The 25,527-nt window shown below is 42.5% G+C and overlaps 1 protein-coding gene across 5 annotated transcripts in view; it reads right to left on the bottom strand.

Annotated features, from left to right (window-relative positions):
• The window catches only part of SCML4 (Scm polycomb group protein like 4), a 154,538-nt gene that overhangs the window by 60,869 nt on the left and 68,142 nt on the right, over positions 1-25,527 (bottom strand). For all 5 annotated transcript variants that reach the window (XM_040350197.1, XM_040350195.1, XM_040350198.1 and 2 more), the window contains exon 2: positions 1,102-1,321. The gene's annotated coding sequence lies outside the window, so the exon portion shown is untranslated. The remainder of the gene's footprint in view (positions 1-1,101; positions 1,322-25,527) is intronic.

Below are 25,527 nucleotides of genomic sequence, written 5' to 3' on the forward strand. Positions count from 1 at the left end.
CTGGTTGCCATAGACTAGCCCCTGCAATAAAAAGTCCTTACATGTAGGCCTTTCTCATTACAAGCCAGGCAGAGGAAGCTGCTGTATGCAGTACAAGTGGATGCTGGGTGCTGGAAAGCCCAGCATTCCAGCACCTGGCTATGTAAAAGGCATTAACAGGCAGCGTGATCTTTTTCCCAATGGTGCCTGTAGAGTCCCATCCTTGACATAATTTAGAGGAAAGGCATGGGTGACCAATCCACTAAATTGCACAGTACACCAAACAGCCCCAATAACGTACTCACCAACCCATCAGCATCCACAGGGTCAACCAGAACATTTTGCAGCAAAAGATAAAAAAATTGTAATGTTGGTAGTGTCCACACTAGCCCTTTTATCCAGCCAGTCAAGTACAAACACAGAATACTAATACATGTTTAAATACTCCCATAGCGAATCACAGACCACATCAATACATATGAACCAATCAGATAGCATTATGTGGACCTGATGAGGAACTGCAACTATGATCAGTAAAAAAAGAAATACAGCCTACATTCAATCAAAACCAGAGCCTCCAAAAAGAAGAGACAGATTTAAAGGTGAACCTTTTACAAAATATAAATATCACCCAATCCCACTGAATCACATCATAACCATACTCACTTAACACAGCAGACTTGATTAATAGTGTAATAATTGTAAATACACCGGCTAAACTCTCCAGTGTCTATGATTGCTGAACAGTATCACATGACCCAAAGACTAAACCACACATAGGGCACCCAGTATTGAATCAAGGACCTCTAAGTCTGAATTTCTACCACTGAGCCAAACCAACTGAATCCCGGACCTCTACACAGTGAACCTGGTGAGGAGCTACATTAGCTTTACCACATCAACTACACTTCCCAATGCCAATCAACACTAACCCTATTAAGGAACAAGACAGTGTAGGACCAACCCCACTTCTGCAACTAGAGGAAACGACGAGGAACTAAATTGGTTCAAACATACACATAAATTCCACCCCCATTACTGATAAACAGCCCTAAGGAATGAAGACGTGTAGATTTCATTTGAGAATTAAACAAAATTATATATTATATATTGAAGAATCACCGTAGTAATATAGAAGTCACTAAAAAGCGATATTTCAACACGATGCCGTTGATTATCCGACGGGCTATAGGTGCAGCAACTATTTCAGAATCAATCCTCTTATGGTGATTTGATGGGTCATGTGTGCCGAAGGAGACATAAGACAGTGCCACAGATAACGGATAAAGAAACCTCAAAAGATTTTTGGAATCGGCCACAGGTAAAGCTTCAATGGAGGATTCTGCAAAAGAAAACAAGAAATGTTCAGGTGTGGTGATGGAAAAGGCAAACAAATGAATTTTAACCTCTACAATGGGAAGAAGCAATGACACCTCCATAACAGTCGGTCTCTTTAGTTCTGAACATCTCTTCTATACAACTCACAGAGGAACAAAAATCAGTCTTGGAACTTGGACTATGCTTTTGACCGGCGTTTCTTTCTGATTTCTTTGAATTAGATGTTGAATTACAGAGGTTTTTTAGACATACTGTACATCTTAATTTATAATTTTTCTATAATGCCAAAATGAGAAACAAATCAGAGGGCGGATGATTGTCCAAATCTTGATGGCCTAAACTCCGTCTTTTTTATTCTTTTAACCCTCCAACTTATTTAGTGATTGAAAAGTTTTATTTGTAGGTGAGATATGTATGCATTTGAGAAACAATCCTGACTAGTACAAATCCAGGGATTTAAGTGGAATCTCAGTGAGGAAAAACAATAAACCTTAACCTAAGGATGAGGGCCTAATTTGGAAATCTCCCACCAAGGAAGGAGCAATCATGGACCGATTACGTTAAATACAACTATTCTCTTCTGTTGGATACCTCTACATGCTAAAAGTTAAATATCAATCAGTTTTTTTTTTTTTTTGAGATTCAAAGGCAGATGATGGTGAATGGTGATCTGAAGACTGGTATTATTGATGGGAAATTAGCAACATACTGACAACCAAAATAACCAATTAACTCTCTTTTGTATATTCTTCCTAAAGTTCTCCAGAGACATTCAAATGTATCTGGTATGAACTCCATCTTTGCCCCTGGTGCAAAATATTTGGAGGCTTTCCATAGAGCATACATTAAGTTTCAAAGATCTTATATTTAGGACACAACCGTATTTCTTGAACAGACTGATCTGCATTTGCTGTAATCATTTGAGCTCTATATTATTAGAAGTTATAACATGCGTTTTGATCATTCCTGTGTCACTGTATATCCATTCCTATGCCAGGTTTCCGCCACTTCTGTTTTTCCTCCAATCACTCCTCTGTTCTCTTCTCCTTGTATTTTAGAATACAAAAACACTCATAGTGTAGCATTCCAAATTTTACTCAAATTTAAACTTTTAACACATCTTGCAATGAATATTCTGTACCCTATGAAGTGGGATGTGTCAAAGCACCTGCAGTACAGTATTACAGTCAAGAGAGTCCTGGTTTTGAGTCTTCCCCAGGGCCCCAATTTATCTAAAACTGGCCCTGCATCTAGTTGAAAAAGCAAACAACTAATATAGGGGGGAAAAATGGAGGGTGAGGGGTACAGAGAGGGACACATAAAGGAAGATTGTGGTGGATAAAATAGCACAATATTCTCTTTAACCACTTAAGGACCGCCTCCTGCACATTTACGTCGGCAGAATGGCACGGCTGGGCACATGCACGTACAGGTACGTCCTGTGCTAGTACCCGCCCGCGACCCGACCCGGTCCGAAGCGCCGTGACCGGGACCGCGGGACCCAATCGCCGCTGGAGTCTGGAGCAGAAGAATGGGGAGAGCTGTATGTAAACACAGCTTCCCCGTTCTTCACTGTGGTGGCGGCATCGATCGTGTGATCCCTTTTATAGGGATTCACAATCGATGACGTCACACCTACAGCCACACCCCCCTACAGTTGTAAACACACATGAGGTCACACATAACCCCTTCAGCGCCCTCTTGTGGTTAACTCACAAACGGCAACTGTCATTTTCACAGTAAACAATGCATTTTAAATGCATTTTTTGCTGTGAAAATGACAATGGTCCCAAAAATGTGTCAAAATTGTCCGAAGTGTCCGTCATAATGTCGCAGTCATGAAAAAAATCACTGATCACCGCCATTAGTAGTAAAAAAATTTTTTTTTATAAAAATGCAATAAAACTATCCCCTATTTTGTAAACGCTATAAATTTTGCGCAAACCAACCGATAAACGCTTATTGCGATTTTTTTTACCAAAAATAAGTAGAAGAATACGTATTGGCCTAAACTGAGGAAAAAAAATGATTTTTTATATATTTTTTGGGGATATTTATTATAGCAAAAAGTAAACACTATTGCATTTTTTTCAAAATTGACGCAAAAAATAAAAAACGCAGAGGTGATCAAATACCACCAAAAGAAAGCTCTATTTGTGGGAAAAAAAGGACGCCAATTTTGTTTGGGAGCCACGTCGCACGACCGCGCAATTGTCTATTAAAGCGACGCAATGCCGAATCGCAAAACCTGGCCGGGTCCTTTAGCTGCCTAAAGGTCCGGGTCTTAAGTGGTTAAAGGTGCTCATACAAAGACAATGGTGCTACGGTATATGCATGCAGTCAAATATAATTGTCATAGTCTCTTCTTGCCCTGGCCACACAGAACCCCCATCACCACAGATACTGACAATGCTTTGTTGCAGTACACTGTATTTGAATATCAAGTATGCATATGTGCTGCTACTGGCTTTCCTACACAATAGTTAAGGTATTTGCCTGAATAATACATGGGACGGTTAATAATGCAGTTCATATCAGCACATTTATGTGACACACAGTGATCTGACTTGATTAACTAAAAGAGTAGAGAATCTTCACTTAAAAGTTGTATGAATATTCCCCTCAATTATCCAATCATGTGAAAAGCCTCTGTGAATGATTGGGTATTTAAAGTGAACAGGAATTTGCATTTCATGTGATTGCATAATTTAATTAAATATTCACAAAACTTTTTGAGGAAACATTCTCTCCTTTAAAAAAAATCAGCCTCACTGTGTCTATTGCTTCTGTGATGATATGTACCACCTGGATTGCCCATCCCTTTAGTTACTTCCTCAACATTTCTACAGCACATTAACCACTTGAGTATCAGCCACTATATACCCCTTTTCGATGTTCAGTGCTTTCATAGTTTGACTGACAAATACTAATTTATACAATAGTGTACCCAAATTAATCTTATACTCTTTTTTGGGGTTTTACATTTGGTGGTATTTATTAAACACTTCAAGACCAAAAATGTTGAAAAAAAATCCTCCAAGTTACAAATATATTGTGTTATAAAACTTAGCAAATAAAATGCCAAGACAGTACAAACAGGAGAGAAGAGGAAGTGAAAGGGTTAAACAAACAACCCCCACACTCAAAATACCCCCCTCCACCCCTTCACCCCACCACCGTAAATCTGCTACTTTTGCTTTGGAAGTTCTGGAACTAATGAATGATCATTTATTATTTCCTCTGTTATGAGAAGGGGTGGGCTCTCTGTTGTAAACAACTGTACTGTTTATACGCTTGTGATTGTTTGATCGTCTTCACAGCAACCATAAAGTATAGAGCAACTCAAATCGGCATGTCGGAGAACACCTATTAATGGGCACACTGGTTACCCTAGGGCTTTTTCTGGAGTGATAGTTAAAAAATGCCACTCCAGAAATAGACCTCCTTCTCCCTGTTGTTTTTTACACAATGGTGGTAGGGAGGTGGTTAACCACTTCCATACCAGGTACTTACGCAGCTTCCCGCCCAAGCCAATTTTCAGCTTTCAGCACTGTCGCACTTTGAATGGCAATTGCGCGGTCATGCTACATTGTACCCAAACAAAATTGGCGTCCTTTTTTCCCCACAAATAGAGCTTTCTTTTGGTGGTATTTGATCACCTCTGCGATTTTTTTTTTTGCGCAACAACTAAAAAAAGGCTGAAAATTTGAAAAAAAAATTACGTTTTTATTTTTTTCTGTTAATTTTTTTGTAAATAAGTTTTCTCTTTCAATTACGGGCACTGATATGGCGGCACTAATGGGCACCGATGAGATGGCACTAATGGACATCAAAGAGGTAGTACTGACGGGCACAGATGAGGTGGCACTGATTGGCGGCGCTGGTATGCGACACTGATGGGCACACATAGGCGGCACTGATGGGCACACATAGGCGGCACTGATGGGCACACATAGGCGGCACTGATGGGCACACATAGGCGGCACTGATGGGCACTCATGGGCGGCACTGGGCACTCATAGGCGGCACAGATGGGCACTCATGGGCGGCACTGATGGATACTTATGGGTGGCACAAATGGGCACTGCTAGGTGGGCACTGGGCATGGATGGGCACTGTGGGGTGGCACTGATGGACACTGGGGTGGCGCTGATGGACACTGGGGTGGCGCTGATGGACACTGGGGTGGCGCTGATGGACACTGGGGTGGCAGCACTGATTGTTGCCAGTCAGTGCCCATTTGTGGGCACTGACTGGCATCTTTTTTCTTTATGCTTTTTTTTTTATTTATTTTTTAGACTTTTTTTTTTTTTTTCTGGCTTTTTTTTTTGCCCACCCTGGTGCTCCAGGGTGGGCATCCCTGGTGGTCCAGTGTGGCGATCCGAGGGGGGGCTGCGCTGATAAACAATCAGCGCGAACCCCCCCTGTCAGGAGAGCCGCCGATCGGCTATCCTCTACTCGCGTCTTTCAGACGCGAGTGAGGAAGAGCCATCAACGGCTCTTCCTGTTTACATCGTGATCAGCCGTGGTTGGACACGGCTGATCACGTGGTAAAGAGTCTCCGCCGGAGGCTCTTTACCGAGATCGGAGATGCAGGGTGTCAGACTGACACCCCTCATCACCGATCGCCGCGATGCGCGCCCCCACGGGCGCGCGCGGCATGAAATCCTGCAGGACGTTCTAGAACGTCCTGTCAGGATTTCATAACCACTTCCCGGACGTAAATCGGCCATAGGCCGGGCGGGAAGTGGTTAAGGTCCTTGTGGTGTATGTTATCCCTAACAATTAACTTTTCAAAGCAGGGTAGGAGGCAGTCAGTGCTTCCTGAGCCCCAGGCAGTGAACCGTTAAGACAAGATATTTCTCTCTCATGACACATTAATTGTGACCACACTCATATATTATACAGCAAAAAAACAAAATCCTATCAAGTGCTTTAACTCTTCAAGGATTACCTCCCCAGTGCATACTCCAGTATAATCTCACCAGAACTCTTAAGACTCGTACACACGATCGGATATCTGATGGAATCTAATCCGATGGATTTTTTCGCCGGATATCCGATGAAGCTGACTTTCATCAGTCTTGCCTACACACCATCAGTCAAAAACGCAGTGACGTAAAACACTACGACGTGCTGAGAAAAATGAAGTTCAATGTTTCCGAGCATGTGTCGACTTGATTCTGAGCATGCATGGATTTTTGACCGATGGACTTCCACACAGACGATCGTTTTTTTCTATTGTTTTTATTATCCATAGGGAACATTTAAAACATGTTCTATTTTTTTTCACCGATGGAAAACAAACCGATGGGACCCACACACGATCGGTTTGTTTGATGAAAACAGTCCATCGGTCTGTTTTCATCGGACAAACCGATCGTGTGTACAGGGCTTAACAGTCCAAGTTTATACAGTCCAATCTTATATTTTCTATTGCATTTAGAGTTGTATTCATCAGGGAATACCCAGCCTTTGCTGAAATTGCGAACTGATACCAGCATCCTTCATGTCAACCAATTCCACTAGTTTGAGAATCAAGCCTCACTTTCATTTCTGTAAAAGTGATGGCACTCTTCCTGTCCTCCTACCACACGATGGGTGTGCAGCCTATCTTCTCTCAACACTCTCACACTCTTACAGCTCTTCCACGCTTGAGGCCCCGTACACACGGCCGAGGAACTCGACGTGCCAAGCACGTCAAGTTCCTCGTCGAGTTCTGGGATGAAGCCGCCGAGGAGCTCGGCGGACCGCCTTCTCCCATAGAACAACGAGAAAATAGAGAACATGTTCTCTATTTTCTCGTCGAGCTCCTCGGCGGCTCCATCGAGCCAAAACTGTACAGACGACAGAGTTTCTCGGCAGAATCCGGGTTTTGACCGAGTTTCTCGGTGAATTCTGCCGAGAAACTCTGTCGTGTGTACGGGGCCTTAGACCTCAGACTAGGGCCATCTCTACACACCTTCCACCATCACATCAGAGTTCTTACCACTCATGACCGAGTATCTGTGTTATTAAAAGGGTACTGGGGCAAACAGACACTGTCTCTATGCCATTTTAAAGGTTATCAAAGAATCAAGTGGTTAAAGTACATATAAAGGCAAAACCTTATTTTTAGTTTTGGACATTGGACATTATAGAATGGTTAGAACTTCTGTGAGGGGTTTTTTTCTGCTGTCTGTGTCCCATTGCGGAAATTTCCCCCTTATTTCTGGTCCTTTCTCTTCACAGAAAGGAAAACTCCTCTTAATTCATCCAAACATTGATACAAAAATACTTTCTACATTCAATGATTTGGTAAATGTTGTTTACATTTAACATTCAATTTTGAAATAAATTTCATTTCCCAAACAAAAACCACATACATTGTTAGAAACTTGTTCATTTGAAAAAAAAAAAAATCCATCCTGCGCCTTTGAATTTTTTTGTCACTATGGTTTAGAACAGTGTTTCCCAACTCCAGTCCTCAAGGCACACCAACAGGTCATGTTTTCAGTATTTCCCTCAGATGAAATGGCTGTGGTAATTACTAAGGAAGTGAAACTGATCAAATCACCTGTGCAAAATAATGGAAAGCCTGAAAACATGACCTGTTGGTGTGCCTTGAGGACTGGAGTTGGGAAACACTGGTTTAGAAAATCAAACAAATGTTCCTAAAACAAAAATGTAGTTTGGGTACAGTGTTGCATGACCGCGCAATTGTCATTCAAAGTGCGACAGCACTGAAAGCTGACAATTGGCTTGAGCAGGAAGGGGGTGCCAGCAAAGAAGATCTAATTTGTGTCAATGTTTTAAAATCTTATGGGCTGTCCCTGTTGATAAGGCCACTAATAACTAATTTCAAGATTGCAATGGAAAAGTATGATTATTTTTCACACTATTCAGTTTCAGCTTATACACCAGGGGAGTAGCAGTACCAAGCTAAAGATCACCTTTCAGACACTCTGGAAATGCTGAACACGTGCTGTTGTCCCTCTATGCATGAATTTTTCAATGATAGTTTCCCTGCCTACATGTAATTGATCGTGTCAGTTACATACATGGGGTCAGGAAGGAATTTTTTCCCCCGATCGCTGCAGATTGGCACAGCACGCCTGGGGTTTTTCGCCTTCCTCTGGACCAATTGGGGAGAGAAGACTCAACGAGTGACGGCTCACTTGGACAGTCTTCCACCCATCACGTCCGGCGTCTCGCGGCTCTTCCCGCATCCGCGCCAGACCAGGCCTCATTCGCGGCCGCCGCAATTAGGAAAGACTGACGACAATGTGACTGGCGACAATGGCTAATCTGCGATACTCTGCGGACTCTATTCGGGGTCTGAGACAATTCGCAACAGCATTACCAGCCGTCACCAAAAAGGCCTTAAAAATAGAGCAACTTTTGAGATTCGATCGACGATCGACCATCAAAAATGTAAACTATTTAACCCAGCTCAAGCACATATCATGTGCTTTGATCAACACAAGATCGGCAGTAAAACACCGATTAGAAATCCATGATTTCTTACTACAAAACGATCTAGACTGCCTCTTTATTACAGAAAGCTGGCTCTCAGACGACTGCAACACCATTCTCGGAGAATTGGTGCCAGAAAACTATCGCATTATAACGGAAAACAGAATAGGGCAAAGAGGAGGAGGCCTGGCGGTGATCCACAAGAATCACATTACAATCACTAAGCCAGCCCTTCAAAATCCTCTTCCATTCATGGAAACCCTTATGCCGCGTACACACCATCACTTTATGTGATGAAAAAAAATGACGTTTTTAAAAACGTCACTTTAATTGACTGTGTGTGGGGGAAAACGTCGTTTTATGTCTTGTAAAAAACGACCAAAAAAAATTGAAGCATGCTTCAATTTTATGTGTCGTTTTTCAAAAGTGCACTTTTTACTTCACAAAAATTGACCGTGTGTAGCAAAAAACGTCGTTTTCTAAGACGTTTTTTCATCCACGCATGCCCAGAAGCTACTTATGAAGCAAGCTTCAATGGTAAAACGTGGTGGAACGTAACCTCACTTTGCAAAATCATTGTGAGAAAACGATGGTGTGTAGGCAACTTCGTCTTAGAAAATTGAAGTTTCAAAAACGTCATTTTTTACTTTACAGAAAGTGTCGTTTTTTTTCATCACATAAAGTGATGGTGTGTACGCGGCATTACTCTTCAACTTCAAACTTCCCCCCAGGAGCTGTTCACATTCTCCTCTGCTATAGGCCACCTGGGCCAAAATCGCAGTTTTTGCCATCTTTAACGGAGTTCATATCCACTTATACCCTTAACAGCAAACATCTTTTGCTGCTCGGGGACTTTAATCTGTGGGCCAACTCCGCACAGGATCCCATTGCGGATGCCTGCATCGATCACCTGGAGGGATTAGGGCTACAGCAACTTATATGCGGGCCAACACATGCTTCAGGTCACACACTCGACCTAATTTTCAGACAAAATCTGAAAATAAGCATTTTAGAAAATGAACCATTGCCATGGACAGACCACCATGCAATCAATTTCATAATCTCCAAAATTCCCCCAGTGATAAAAGCACCCAAGCCGGTGACAATACACTGGGCTAGATCTCAACACATAAACAGAGGACCAAGCGGTTACACACCGCACATCAATAAAAAGGGGGACCTTACATCCTAATGGTGGCTGCACACATGAGCTTAACCACAGGAAGGAACCCAACACTACTTATTTGATCAATTACCTGCCCACAATCTAGTGAGTTACAGTCCAGTACCAGGATAGCAGCGCCATCATTCCTTGAGCAATAATATATAGATCTCAGAAGAAGCTCCATTCGGAACTCTTTAAATCTACCTTGGGAAACAGAATCAAAACAATACATCCACATCAAACAGCCGCAGATACACTGGATGCCATAAACGCAGCCCTGCTACAGTCAGCCGATTTAGTAGCACCGAAACGCAAAGCCTGCATCCGAAAAAGAAAGTCTGGCTGGTTCAACAACCAGCTGTCGCTTCTGAAGCAAGAGCGCAGAAGGGCGTAAGCCGCCTGGAAAAGAAGCCCTGCAGAGGATAACCTCATCATCTACAAGGCAATAACAACACGATATCATAAAGAAATCTTCAAAGCCAAGAAACATCATTTTTCTATGGCGATTAACAGCGCCCTAAACCGCCCCCGCGAACTCTTCAAGATGGTCACCCAGACCATGAATCCAGGATGTCTTGAAGTCCCCAACTCAGACACCCAAGAGTTCTGTAATGAACTATCGGATTTCTTCATCAACAAAATTGAAAGAATCCGGGAAAGCATCTTGCAAAACAATACCCCCCTCAACCCCACCGTCAATCAACCACAAAACACCCACAGAAACGCTCTACAATCAACAAAGTTCACTCTGGAACCGATCTCCATCGATACCACAAAAAATATCATTGGTGCTTTGCGGAACAGCACATCGCCCAATGATATCATCCCCACCAAACTGCTGAAGGAATGTGCCGACATCCTGGCACCACCCATCACACAGCTTATAAACCAGTCATTTAAGGAAGGCACAGTGCCATCCCTGTTGAAAGAGGGCACAATCCAGCCCATCTTGAAAAAACCTAACCTGGATCCCAAGGACCCAACTCACCGCCGTCCCATAACAGGCCTAAATGTTCTCTCCAAGATAATGGAGAAAGTAGTGGTACAACAGCTGCAACAGCATCTAGATACCCACAATCTACTGGATCCATTACAATTAGGCTTCCGTCCCGGACACGGGACAGAAACGGCCTTACTCAAAATATGGGACGATGCCCTCGAGGCCGCAGACGAAGGAGAATCTTGTCTCCTGGTTCTGCTGGACCTAAGCGCAGCCTTTGACACGGTAGACCACAAACTGTTACTGATGCGACTAGCCAAGGTAGCAGAAGTCGCATAAGGTGATTTACCATGGTTTTCTTCCTTTCTTGAAAACCGATCACAAACAGTTAAATTGGGTTCTTTCACGTCGGAAAAGCGCACGGTGTCATGTGGAGTCCCCCAAGGATCCCCCCTGTCACCGGTGCTTTTCAACATCTATCTTCGCCCTCTCTTTGATATTATCAGTAGCCAAGAACTACTCTATCACTCTTATGCAGACGATACGCAACTGTATTTTCGCATCTGCAACAAAAAGGATCATCATCCCAGTTTAGAGAAATGTCTCTCTTTGATAGAAAACTGGATGACAAAGAGTTATCTTAAACTCAACAGTTCAAAAACAGAACTCCTTATGTTTCACGCCAGCCGAAAGAGTCAACTGGCAACAACCTGGACACCCCCGCCCATTCTGGGCCAAATCATCACCCCTAGCTCCAAAGTCAAAAGCCTCGGGGTCATCTTCGACACCTTCATGACAATGGACGCACAAATAGGGTCAGTAGTCAGCGGAGCGCACCATCTGTTGCGCCTACTACGCAGACTTATTCCATTTATCCCCAAAGAAGACGTAGCAGTCGTGGTGGGAACAATCGTGAATTCCAGACTGGACTATGCTAACGCCCTGTACCTCGGACTCCCAAAGTACCAAATCTCCCGTCTGCAAGTCGTTCAGAATACGGCCGCCAGACTGGTGACTGGGAAAAAAAAATGGGAATCAATCTCACCTTCGTTGAGAACCCTTCACTGGCTGCCAGTAAAAGACAGAATTGCATTTAAAGCACTCTGCCTGACACATAAGTGCATCCATGGGAAGGCTCCGCAATATCTTTGCGACAAGATAGAACCTCACAATTCGAATCGCGTTCTGCGATCCACCGACCAAAATCTGGTCAGGGTACCAAAAACCAAATACAAGTCCAAAGGAGAAAGAAGGTTTGCTTTTCAGGGTCCTAGACTATGGAACGCTTTACCAACCAGCATTCGGTTGGAGGAAAACCACCTGACTTTCAGAAGACAGATCAAAACTCTGCTCTTTTGATGTCATGAGACACGAACAACTAGCGCCCAGAAGCGATTCAGTTCGCATGCGCCGCGCTTTATAAGTTTTTCATTCATTCATTCATTCATAAACAGCTCACAGTATACTTATAGACCCTTTTTTCAGCAGGTACTTCAGTGGTTTGATCATTTTCCATGTTCATTGACGAACATGAATTTAAATGCACAAAATATAACTGGTTTTTAATATGAAACAACACTGTACATTATTGATCCAGAAAGTATCTGATTACCATTGGCAAACAGAAAGGACAAACCAGGTTATGCTCCTAAAATAGAAGTTCAGTTTTTTTTCAAAATCATACTTACCTAGGTGAATGCTGCATCTGTCCCCTGCCAGCTCTAAAGCCCCATACACACCATCAGATTATCTGCAGATTTTTGTCTTCAGATTTACCAAAACCATGTAGTACAAGGGCCTGCCTGATTGCATACAAATTGAAACTCTGAAGGTTTGACCTCATATTATATGGTTTTGGTAAATCTGAAGACAAAAATCTGCAGATAATCTGATGGTGTGTATGGGGCTTTAGACTGAGAACCCGAGCCAGGTGTCGCTGGATTCCAACTTTTTTTATCATGATCTTGCCCCAGCCTGGACCAGCTCTGTGACGACAGCCGACAGCAGGCTTCAGCCTGCTGTCTGCTGAAAACGGGTCACAGGAGTGCAGATCCACAGGAGAAGTACAGCCTCCTCTGAATCCATAGTAGCTTAGCAGGGCTTTTTTTTTCTTAGGAAATAGGTGCAGGAACTCCTCCTTTCAAATCCCCTTTTGTCTCCACTCCCTACCCACCTCTGAGCACCATCCCTTGATTCCCCCCATATCCACCACCCCTTTTAGAGAATACAGAAACAAGTATCATTTTACAGTGCTAGGTAATTTGTATGGAATTTGTTAATAAGCTGTAAAATGTATCCCCTACAGCCAGTAATAATACACCCCCTTTCAAAAATAGTTCCCACCAGCAACAATAGACCCCCCACAACAAAGTACCCCCCTAGCAACAATAGAGCCACCCCAGCAGTATTGGACCCCTGTTGGGAACAATAGATCTCCTCGCAGCCAGCATCAATGGACCCTCCAGCAGCCAACAATAGACCACTCCCTCAACAGTACATTCCTCCCAGCAGCAACTGAACCTCCCCTACCCCAGCAACGATAGATCCCCCAGCAGCCAGCATCAATAGACCCTCCAGCAGCCAACAACAGACCACTCCCTCAACAGTACATTGCTCCCAGCAGCAACTGAACCCCCCTACCCCAGCAACAATAGATTCTCCTGCTGCCAGCATTAATAGACCCTCCGGGAGCTAACAATAGACCACTCCATCAACAGTAAATTCCTCCCAGCAGCAACTGAACCCCCCTACCCCAGCAACAATAGATCCCACAGCAGCCAGCATTAATAGACCCTTCAGCAGCCAACAAAAGACCACTCCCTCAACAGTACATTCCTCCCAGTAGCAACTGAACCCCCCCTACTCCAGCAACAATAGATCCTTCACCATTCAGCATCAATAGACTCTCCAGCGATCCTCTGCGTTTCTGCTGAAAAAAAGCCCTGGCTTTTAGTTTTCTAAAGATACAAGAATTTTAATTCTATCATTGCTGATAGGTCAAGTATGATAGACATGTGTCCTTTTTCAACCTCTTTCATTTACTCCAAGTGCATATTTATCTACTGTTTGCTTGTGAGAGACTTGCTATCATATATTTCTATCTACATTTTCTTGAGGGTTACTTATGCTGCACTTAATGCAAAATAATGAAGTCTGGCGTTTTCAAAACAGTAAGCAGCACCTTTATTAAAAATTCTGTGAAAAAAAAGGTCTAATTGCAAAATAAGCATTAAATAGCAGAATCTTCCATTGCATTAGCTAAAGTCATACTAGTTACGATAAATGAGAACCCAGTGCATCATTTCCATTTCTAATAGTTTGGATAAATTACAGTTTTACTGGAAGTAAGAAATCTAGACCTTCTGTAGAAATAACTGGCAAATTGTAATTAAATCTGCCAAAATGTATTCATGGTGACAAGGCGGACAAGTACCCCTGGGCAGTTCTTGTTTTTTAACACTAGGGCTGGCATGATGAGACTCTGCATTTCTTTATTGTTACATATATATTATTATGTTGAAGACAGTATATTTCCTGCACAAATTAATTACAACAAACTTTTATTGTTTTCTTAACATTTCTTTAATTTACAATGTTCAGGACTGAACATTTCTTTGGTCATGCAAATATCAAATATGTATATATTGCCAATCAGCAAGTGGAGCTCTTGGCTTTGTACACATTAATCAGGTTAGTCGTAAATGGATACTAAACACACCCTGTTTAATTTACATTGCCCCTTCTATTTCTGTATGTGGACGATGGCACTGTGATTAATCCAAGTACCTTTTTCCTATGTGATATACAGCTGTCATATGACCCAGATATTTCAAAGCCTGTCTGCAAGGAAACATAAGCAGGAGGAGCTTCTAGTCCTCTGCTGCTGGTCACATGTTCAAAAAGTTTTAAATTGTCATACAAATATATATTTGAAATCAAATATTTATTATATTTTGGAAATAACATGGTGTGGGCAGAGTTCTGCCAGTCACGGCTGTGTCACACCCCTCCAGCCTGTGGGAGATGAAGGATCCAATAATCTACATGTAATATCCTGCCTACATTGTGTGGGACCCAGTGCGACCATTGATCCCAGGCGGCACTTTAAGAGGGCGGCAGCCGACCTGAGTGTTACAAGTTGTCAGGAGTACTCACCAGCTACCACTTAGTAACTACATTTGTCAGGGTCACAGCAGGGCTGATGCTGGTCAGCTGCATGCTTCACTGGTTGCTAGAATCGCCTGCCGCCCGGCGTCTAGCAACCAGTGACGTCAAAGGACACGGCCGCCCCAGTATTCAGAGTGTTCAGCCTCCGCGTCTAGTAAATTAGCTCCACCCACCTCTTCCATCTTCTTCAGGGAAGAGAGCATGTCTAAAGAGAGCTGATCCTGTGAGCTGCCTCTGCCCATGAGCTGCCTCTGCCTGTGAGCTGAGCAGCTGTCCACAGTCCACCTGCACATCACCTGCCACTGCCTGAGGTGTTGCAGCATGTTGCTGTGTCCATGTTCTGGAGGCTCGGAAGTAGGCATTGACCCTAACCCAGTGCATTTTACCACCAGTGAGTTCCCCATAGCAGCATTGTCTGCAGGAGTCCGAATCAAAACTGTAAGTACAAACACAAATCACAAGTTGTATGAGATATGAGAGCCTGAGAGGGACTTGCCCAGCCCTGATTAACCACTTACAGACCGGAAGGATTTGCCCCCTTAATGACCAGGCCATTTTTTGCGATACAGCACTGCGTCGCCTTAACTGACAATTGCGATGTACCCAAACAAAATTGATGTTATTTTTTTCCCCACAAATAGAGCTTTCTTTTGGTGGTATTTGATCACCTCTGCAGTTTTTATTTTTTGCGCTATAAACAAAAAAGACTGACACGCTTACACAGGGCTAAAGATACTCTCAGTCCCTCATGTGAGCCCAGAACTCGGAATATCGCCTTTAACAAGAGGATTACATGTCTAAAGCCCTGTACACACGATCAGTCCATTCAATGAGAACGGTCCGAAGCTGACTGATGGTCTGATGTGCCTACACACCATCAGTTAAAAAAACGATCGAGTCCAACGCGGTGTTGTAAAACACAACGACGTGCAGAGAAAAATTAAGTTCAATGCTTCCAAGCATGCGTCGACTTGATTCTGAGCATGCGCAGGTTTTTATTCGATGCTTTTGCGTACTAACCATCGGTTTTGACCTATCGGTTAGGTGTCCATCGGTTCAATTTTAAAGCAAGTTCTAAAATTTTTGACCGAAGGATAACTGACCGATTGGGCCCAGAAAAGATCGGTTTGGACCGATGAAAAGGTCCTTCAGTCCGTTTTTATTGGTTTGGACCGACCGTGTGTACGCGGCCTAAGTCATCAGCCCTGAAAGGTAACTGGAGAAGCATTTTCTCCAAGAGGTCATACATGTGACATCAAATGAGATGTCAGAGAAAGAGCTGGATAAGCATAGGTTCCACTCAAAAGTTTTGCTGAAGAATTATAACCCATGCTAGTTTAAAACACCTTCGTTTTATAAAACGCACTATTGCAGTTTAACCACTTCAGCCCCGGGGGATTTGCCATTTTTTGCGATACGGCATTGTGTTGCTTTAACTGACAATTGCGGGGGAAGTGCGACGTTGTACCCATTCAAAATTGACGTCCTTGAACTCCTTTTTTTCCCACAAATAGAGCTTTCTTTTGGTGGTATTTGCTCAACTCTGCAGTTTTTATTAGGGATGCACCGATATATCGGTGGCCGATACATATCGGCCGAAAACAGCTGTTTTGGGGACATCCCGAAACAACTTAAAAATTGCCGATAATGACTGCTCGCACGATCACCGCTGACTGTCCTGTGTCCTCCTTCAGCCCCCCTCCGTTTTGCTGCAGTCTCTCTCCCTCCGTGTCCCCCTTGGTGTTTCCTTCTCCTCCTTGTCCCCCTCAGCGTTTCCTTCTCCTCCTTGTCCCCCTCCGTGTTTCCTTCTCCTCCGTGCCCCCCTCGGTTTTTCCTTCTCCTCCGTGTCCCCCTCGGTTTTTCCTTCTCCCCTGTGTCCCCCGCCGTGTTTCTTTCTCCCTCCGTGTATCCCTGCGTGTCCCCCCCATGTTTCTCTCTCCCTCCGTGTATCCCTCCGTGTATCCCTCCGTGTCCCCCGCCGTGTTTCTCTCTCCCTCCGTGTCCCCCCCGTGTTGCTCTCTCCCTCCGTGTATCCCTCCGTGTCCCCCCGTGTTTCTCTCTCCCTCCGTGTATCCTTCCGTGTATCCCTCTGTGTCCCCCGCCGTGTTTCAATCTCCTTCCGTGCTCCTCCTACATCCCCTGGAACTGTCAGGATGGAGAGCGGGGTAGGAGCCGGTAAATCCGGCTCCTTACTGTTCCGAATGGACAGAGTCAGTGATGACTGACTGTCCATTCACATAACTGAAACATCGTAAACTGTGTTTACAATGTTTCAGTTTATGAATAAAGAGAAGCCGCTGTCTTCTCTCCATTCATTTTCAGCGCAGCTGAAGCTGCAGAGAAAGGGATTGGGGAATCTGTGTCCCTAGTCCCTTTCCCTGTCTCAGAGGGGAGATGTCAGAGGTCTGTTAAGACCCCTAATATATCACCAAAGCCCCCCCCAACAGGGCTGATTAAAAAAAAAGAAAAAAAATTGCAACAAATAATTAAAAAAATAAAATGTAAATAATAATAAAAAATAAAATGTAAATAATAATAAAAAATAAAAAAACACACTGACAATCCACTACCCCCCCCCTCAAAAAAATCACTGTAAAAAAAAATAGTAAAATAAAAAAATCACCATAAAAAAAAAAAAATAGTAATTATTTAAAAAAAAAGAGTAAAGTCATTTTCGGTTTCGGTTTCGGCCTATTTTTTTTTGCGCTATAAACAAAAAAAGACCAACTTGATCTCTTAAAGCAGCCGATGTACAATGACGGTGATTCGCCCAGAAGTGCCAACCTGCCGCAGTACAACTGCAGTGGCTGGTCCTTAAGTGGTTAAAGTGTGGCTCTGTGGGGAGAGGACAGTGAGAAGATTTTTCCTTAGAGATCATGGCCCAGTGTATTATTATATGTACATTAGAGGGTTTTAACTAACGATTATTTTCATAATCAATTAGATGGCCAATTAGTGCTGTTGCATGTGAATACGATTTTCTGATAAATTTAATTTTAGTTTTAATTATCATGATATAAAATAATGAATGTGGGGTCCCTTTGGTGGGTGTGATTTTTTTTGGGGGGGGCAGCATTTCATTCTTGGAACCAGGCAGCACAATGTCTTAGGCTGACCCTGACTCTATAGTCACATGGGCTACTCAGATGTGATAGGGAGGAAATGCTTAGCAAAGAAATTTACTGAATGCTGAGCAAGTGTACAGTCAAAATCCTTAGCTGCATTTAGGACTTGGAGAGAAGGTGGAGATACAGAGCAGCAGGATCAACCAGTTTTTTTACAGAAAACGAATCTCTGTCTGAGTGAGTATGAATAGCATGTAATACACCATTTATTGATAGTTTTTTATGATGTGGGTTTAGTGACACTTTAATTGTTTTACAGAGTTACTTATAGAGCTCAATAGAACATGCTCAAATATACACACAATGCTTAAAGACTGAAAAAAGTGAATTAACCCCTCCTTACTGCTTTGTATTGAAAAATGGTGAGTGAGAATCTAAAGCAAACAGCTTCTGCATTCTATTTAGATAGCACGCTGCTCTGGGAATCCTATGTCACTGGTCATTCTACGCGTCGGCTGCCAGGAGGAAGGAGTGTCTTCGCTCAGCTCTAGTGATAGAAGAGGACAGCGCCCCATAGTGGAATCATCTCAGACTACAACCACAGCTCTTTCATCGTAAATCAATCGGAGATAGGTATTTCTCATCCCTTACCATCGGATGTTTACATATTCCAAATCCCGAAACTTGTTTGTGGATTGTACCCGGATCATCCATCTGCAACTGCGGAAGTGACATCTGTGAGCGGTCGGATCAGGGAGGACTCCCTAAAGTTCCAGCGAGGACCATCACTCTACTGAGCCTGTTTGAACCCCCTGAGAAGAGCGGTCACTGGCTAGTTGGTAAGCCTTAATTGTTTCTCTTGATGGCGGGTCCCATCACGCATTGGATCTTATTCATATATCCTACATCACTGGAGGTCTACATGAATTTATTGGACTTTCATTCATTCATTTCCATTTATGAACTTTAGTGATTCACTGTTCACTGTTTATTCATTAATTCTGTGTTTATTACTTTTTTCACCATTAATTGGTTGCATATCGTTCATCATCCAGCGCTACACTTTTGTTGTATAATCCTATGTCACTGGTGCAACCTATATCAACCCCTTGTCGGAGCGGCACGTGCAGGCACAATCACGTACATGTATGTCATGTGCCTGCTCTGGGGTTTGGAGCAGAGTGCCCACCGACTGCTGTGTCCACCATACAAAGCGCATTACGATCACATGATCACAATGTCAACAAAGCTGTTATGAATTAATTCATTCACAACAGCTGTGTTTCCTATGCTATGGTAGGCCCACAGCTATCACATGGTACCTGGGCCAATCACAGAACTCCTGACAGTTAAATACTTTGCTGTTACAATGATCTTCACGGTAACAGCAAACAAAGTGTAAAAAAAATCCCTGATCACCCCCTGATTAGTAGTGTTGCTATGGTGACACATGGTGATGAAAGCATGTAAAAAAAAGTAAATATTTAAAAAAATTCATATTATGAAAATGAAAAAAAAAAGATCAAAAAAACTAATATACCAGTATTATTATTAACTAACATCTATTATTATTTATTTCACAGTTTATTATTAACATACTGTCACCAGTCAGTGTGCCTGATCACTGTCACATCAGTCAAATGATGATGCTGTACCGCACTGGTGACAGTATGTTAAAAAAAATTGGTGGAAAAAAATGACAACATTAAAAAAACATGCCTCTTACTAAACGCCTCAGAATGCCTATTTTCCAAAAAGGAATCATTTGGGAGAAATTTTTACTGTCCTAGCATTTATGGCCTCAAGAAATGAGAGGCCATCAGTACATCAGGATTGATACATTTTTAAATATATATACCATAGTTTGTGGACACATTCAAAAAGACTTAAGACGGCGTATCAGTAGATACGCCGTCGTAAATCCGAATGCAAGCCGTTGTATATTTAAGCGTATTCTGGAAATCAGATACGCTTAAATTTGGCTAAGATACGACCAGCGTAAGTCTCCTACGCCGTCTTATCTTATGTGCATATTTACGCTGGCCGCTAGGAGGTGTGTACGTGGATTTACGCGTCGAATATGCAAATGACCTAGATACGCCAATTCACGAACGAACTTGCGCCCGATACGCTGTTTACGTAAGGCGTTTTTCCGGCGTAAAGATAAACCACCAAAAAGATGGCGCAGCCCATGCAAGGTATGGATGACGGAACAGCCGTCGTATTTTACGTTGTTTGCGTAAGCGTACGTGAATGGGGCTGGGCGTAGGTTACGTTCACGTCGAAAGCAATGAGTATTTGTGACGTGATTCTGAGCATGCGCGCGAATGCGCCGTACCAACGGCCCTCATTTACATGGGGTCATGGTTAATTTAAATGTTGCCCGCCCACTACATGCCTACTTTGAATTAGGCATGGTTACGCCGGGCCATTTGCGCTACGCCAACGTAACTTAGGGAGCAAGTGCTTTGTGAATACAGTACTTGCCTCACTATGTTCTGTCGGCGTAGTGCAAATGTGATGCGATACGCCGGCATAAAAATACGCCGCCATATGTGAATCTGGCTATATAACTTTAAAGCAAACCAATTACTATACACCTATTTTACCAAAGACATGTAGCAGAATACATTTAGTATATGGAAGTAGAAGTAGAAACATTTTTTTTTTCAAAATTTTCTGTCTTTTTTATTTATATTGCAAGAAATAAAGAACCTAGTGGTCATCAAATATCACCAAAAGAAAGCTCTATTTGTGTGAAAAAAAATTATATCAATTTAATTTGGGTACAGTATTGCATGCCCAAACAATTGCCAGTTAATATAGCGCAGTGCTGAATAGCAAAAGATGGCCTGGTCATGAAGGGGGTAAAACCTTGTGGAGCTGAAGTGGTTAAATATGTGTTTGAAAAATGTATATTTTATATACAGTACATGTAAAAAAAAGGTCTAAAACAGTTGTTTAAAAACTTATAAACAGCTGGCTGCTAGCTCTCAGACAAAGCTATCACTGAGAAGTCCCTTCCCCACTTATGTTTGAGAGTCAATCAGAGTGGTTTATAATCATATGATTGGTGTATTAGTTATTAGTGTATTATTTATGCCATAGTGGGCGTTCATTTACAAAATACTGTAAACATTTGGCCTTCAGATGCCACTGCAACCTGAAGAAAGCACCGTGCCTCTGTTTAATATTGTCATTGTCAGATACAATAATACTATTAGAAACAATTACATATATATAATTCTGAGGGAATAGTTATGTTTGCATCCATCTAACTACCAATGACCTCATAAAAATATTCAGTAGCAGCAATGAGAAGAAAGGCTGCTTGTTGCCAATGGAGTCAGCTTTCTTAAAAGTACACACTAGCATATGGGCAGTTAGCATACAGTATAACGTTTTCAGTTTGGTAAATATACTTCCTCCCCCCCTTACTTGTACAGTCATTTTAATTGCTACTGATGATTTATACATTTAGTACATGTGACAAGCATACCATTGTGTAAGTGGACTGCTGTCATTTTCTTGAAACATAATAATCTGCCAATCTCTTTAACAAATCATCACGCAGATTTTATCTGTCAAATTACAAAAAAAGGAATAAAAACAGCATTCTAGTTTCATGTTACTTTTAGCACGACTCTAATAAATGTCTTTCTATATACTTTGTGTTAGTTTTAGCGCTGATTTGCTGCTAGGACACATTGACAAATGATCTCCCTGGAGTCTTTAAGCAGGCTTGATTACCCAATGATCAAGAGATGACTCTGCTGATAAAGGTCTCCATTTGCTCACGGCTATGTCTGCCACAAAAGTTCCCACAAGTCGCAATTCACAATTAATCAACTACAAATTGTAAAACCTCATGATAGCAACATAATACATTATGTATGATTTTTATAGGTAATTACACCCGACTTGGTGTTATCACCCTGTAAATATATTCCATGCTGGTGCCTTTGAAATGCACTATATTTCAAAATGTAATTTAATAGCAAACAAACCTTTTTTTTACTGATCTAATACAAGAGAAAAGTATATCTATCCATTTTCGGCAGGTCTTTGTAGTTGAGTATGATACATACTGTATATTGTATGGGCCAAGGATTATATCAGTTAATAGAATAATTGGGACTTTTGACAACTAAGCAATTATTTTGTTATCGACCTTCTGAGAAATTGATAAGAGTGTTGAAAAAGATTACCCCATCATGTTGCAATATAGCTATTTCTATTAACACTGCAATTTAGCCTGTTCTTTATGTTATTATGGTCTTTTATGTTATTTTTACTTATTCCCATTCGGAGAGTGACACTGTCATTCAAGAACAGATTGGCTTATCTACCTTGTTTTCCTCTCTGTACATAGTTAGTTCTGTTTTAAAAAAAAACATACTTTTAAAAAAAAAAACGGATTAAATATACTCTATATAAGCCCCATTTAGACCTGAGCGTTACAGTAATGATTGTTTTATAATCCGTGGTACAGTGTCACTATATTGAATGGCACAACAATGAATCTTGCCAACACACCTGAATATCTGTATTTCAGCAAACCAAAGCACACGGATGTAAACCATCTGTGCTTTGTGTGTGTGATGTAAAACCTCTATGTGCTGTGTGTGCATTGCAAGCCATCTGTGCGTTGTGCTGCACTGAAAAAAAAACAGAGAAAGCTAAGTGGGTGTACCATAAACTGGAACCATTAAATTTGGGCCTTTTTCCGACCCCTTTAGTCTGCTCTGAGATTTAGTTATGTGCAGGGCTTTTTTTCAGGGGGAACTTGGTGGAACTCATTTCCACCACCTCTGGCTCAGACCCTTGGGGGGGTCCTGCTCACCACAATCACTTGTAAACAAAGTCTGGTTTCTGTGTTTAACAAGTGACAACTCTGCACTCTGTGTGTAACTCCCCTAAACTCTGTACTCTGTGTGTAATGCAGTCCTGGTATTTAATGCCCCTTTAAGACCCTTCTACTCTTTGTGAAATTTGACTGACCACACCCACTATTTGATGTGATTTGGAGGGGGTGTGTGTGGGTGGAGGGGTTTTGGGGGGTCGTGGTTGAATTCCAGTACCTATTGTTTGAGAAAAAAAGCCCTGGTTATGTGTAAATATATGTGTAAATATGCATGTGTGACATTTTTGGGCGTACTGCCCCTTTAGGAACCTGTCGGTTTTTTTGCCTGTGATATATTCCAGCCAATGAAAATACCTGGAAACTTCTGGAAAACCTTGTGAGGTTGTATAGGATGTGTACAGACTGGATCTTGTCCTCTTTGGACCTTCTAGCAAAAGAGATCCCTCCCATCACTGTATCTAATATGGTTTTCTGCCACCCTGGATCAAGGGGGGACATTGTTGTAATTTAGTAAATTCTGCTTGAGTTCTAATAACTGAGCACAAATGGTGATGATATTGGATGTATTCTTTATTTCTTAAATAAGAGATTTCTTGCTATAATTATTTGCATGAATATTTGGTAAACCAAAAAGTTGCTGCGGCCATTTCATGATATAAAATTATCCTGATGTATTTATTGCTTATGTTGATTATGTGTTGGTCTAGGGGGTTGCAGCCTGCAGTGCAGCCCCATGTAATCTTAATGTCCGGTATATAGTTCACTTGAAGAAAATGTTTGCTCAACAAAATTTGGTATATTTTAATAATTTAAAGCTCAACTCCAGACTGAGCCTGCAATGCAAGGTCTGAGGCCCCGTACACACGACCGAGTTTCTCGGCAGAATTCAGCCAGAAACTCGGTTCAGAGCTGAATTCTGCCGAGAAACCCGGCCGTGTGTACACTTTCGGCCGAGGAAGCCGACGAGGACCTCGGCGAGGTAATAGAGAACATGTTCTCTATTTCCTCGTTGTTCTATGGGAGAACTCGGCCCGCCGAGCTCCTCGGCGGCTCCAGGACTGAACACGCCGAGGAACTCGATGTGTTTGGCACGTCGAGTTCCTCGGCCGTGTGTACGGGGCCTTACTGCTCAATTACGGTATGTCTAGGGGACAGCAAAATCACTTTTACTTACATGATTCTCTGTTCCCAGGCAAACAGTACTCACCTATGCTCCTACACTGGGCTGTCCCTAGACATCCTCACATCCAATGTAGGGCTATGGGCTTGATAACTTTAGAGGACACCCAACCACTGAAGTGCGAGGGAGAAGAGGCTGCAGGGACCAGTCTAGCAGCACAGAGGAGCCTGTGGAAGTGCAGAATCAGGTAAGCAAAACCACTTTACCTGGTCCATTAGACATAAACGAGTGTTTACCCCTTGCAGTATGGGTGCAACCCCACTGCAAGGGAGAACCACAAGTGAGGATTTGTGAATGGCTGTGATCAGCAGCCAACAAGAAGCCAATCACAGCCATACACAAAAAATGTGGGTTTTCCCTGCACCATTACCACCTGCGTTTTGCACTCTATGGTGTGCCCTTCCACTGTCTACTCCCATCCCTCAAGAACCCCCTGATCCCTATTCTCTGTCTTCAACCACCCAGTGATGCCCTGTCTCTGTCTGCTGCCTGATCATTCCCTCTCTGTTCACCTTTCATTCCGCTGCTGCTGCTCTCTCTTTTCTCCCCACCGGCTATGATACTGGTTTCCTATCTTCAAGCCAGGCTCATTATCGGCTTTCTTTCAGGATACTAAGAAGGAAGATCAGTAATCGTGTATCAATGGTGTAGTTGGCATCATTCATAAATGGTAGGGCACTGTTGTCTTAGACATCCACTGCATTTGGAGCAAAAAATTGCATTTGCACAAACCAATTCTTTAAAGTAAATGATGGCATTTACACAAAAATCTCATCAACACAAACAGCACCAATCAGAATTACTGTACAATAACATTTGTGGTTTTCTTCTGACATCAGTTTGTAAAACATTTTTGATAAATGGGCAATATAGAATTTTTTGTTTTAAGCTGGATTTTATGTACACACAAACTGAAACTAACCTAAAGCGGAACTTCACTCTCTCAATCAACACCGACTATTTTTAATCCTTATGCTGTTAGCATTAGTAAACAGATAGAAAAGTATATCATATTTACTTGTTTTAGATTTTTTTTTTACATTTCTTCAGTTACTTTCTGTTTTTTAGGCCTAAGCAAATGATGTCATACATCTCTGGGGTCTTCAGGAGGGGAGGAGGGGTTTTCTCAGCTAAGCACACCCTCCTGCCTGCATGCCTGAATTAAAGCGGAGTTCCACCCAAAAGTGGAACTTCTGCTTAATCCATTCCTCGCCCCCTTACATGCCACATTTGGCATGTAATTTTTTTTGGGGGGGAGTGGGGGCTTCAGGAGGAGTGGGACTTCCTGTCACACTTCCTCCTTCCGCCGAGGGGCTGCAAAGGCGAATAGTCTAATCGCCTTTTGGCAGCCCCTCCTGTAGGCGATCGCCTGGG

This window comes from Rana temporaria, chromosome 4 (genome assembly GCF_905171775.1).
Source record: "Rana temporaria chromosome 4, aRanTem1.1, whole genome shotgun sequence".
Taxonomy (NCBI): domain Eukaryota; kingdom Metazoa; phylum Chordata; class Amphibia; order Anura; family Ranidae; genus Rana; species Rana temporaria.